This window comes from Brassica oleracea, chromosome C9, assembly GCF_000695525.1.
Source record: "Brassica oleracea var. oleracea cultivar TO1000 chromosome C9, BOL, whole genome shotgun sequence".
In the NCBI taxonomy this organism is placed as follows: Eukaryota; Viridiplantae; Streptophyta; class Magnoliopsida; order Brassicales; family Brassicaceae; genus Brassica; species Brassica oleracea.
In genome coordinates this window covers 8,363,693-8,364,802 of record NC_027756.1, presented here as the reverse complement: position 1 = coordinate 8,364,802, position 1,110 = coordinate 8,363,693, and positions in this window count along the sequence as shown.

Below are 1,110 nucleotides of genomic sequence, written 5' to 3'. Positions count from 1 at the left end.
CTTGAACAAGTTAGAGTTAATTTTTATTTCATATTTTACCTTATATGTGTATAAAAACTAAAATAAAGAAACAGACCTTACAAGAGATGATCACCTGTCCATTAATCAAAAAGATAGAAGGGGTGAAAATGTAAGATTTAGAGAAAGAAAGAATAAAAAACTTTTACCCAAGGTTAAGTTGATCATAGTATCTAGACATCAATTATATACAATAGTAATACAAAAACCCAACAAACTAAACATCAATTAATTATCAAATTTTAAAAATTTAAATAGTTGTGTATTAAATAAAAATTTATAGAATAGCATATAAATTTTAAAAATCTTCAATATTTATAAGTATAAAAAGAACACCGTTTTCAATATATATATATATATATATATAATTACATAAAAACTGTGAACGTTTGAACCAAATTGCACCAAATTTATAATGTAGAACAATTATTTTCAAGATTCCAATACAAAAAAGCTTAAAGTAGATTCATATTACCATTCCATAAAATCCTAAATCTTTGCGAAATCTTTCTGCATATCACTAAACACCAAATGCAAACACGTAAATTAAACAACTCCAAATGTTTGCCAACAAAATATCATGCATTAAGAGGCCAGTTACAGAAAGAAATATGCATTGACTTCATGAAGTAAAGGCATCACTGGTTTAGACGCAATAATTGGGGATAAGTTTGGTGATGTAGTTGTTGGGAGTTTGCTGCGGTTCTAAATACTATTAAATTATTTGTACGATTGGTATATCAGTTTGAAATTGGCGCATTTGTAGAATATTTATTGGGTAATTAAGATGTTAAACAGGTTTAATAATAAATTAGTAATATTAACACAATATAACACCATAAAATATCAAAACATATTATTATGATAAAATTTGAAAATTATTAATTTAATATAATTAATAAAAATATTCAATTTATTTTTATTTTCGAAAATCATTTTGTTTGGTTTATATATGTATATATGAATATATATATATATATATATATATATATGTATATATATTAATTTCTAAAACATTATAGTGAATATTTTGGGTTTAAAGTTTTTATAAAATAAATTAGGATATTGTTAGTGAATATAAATTAAAATATA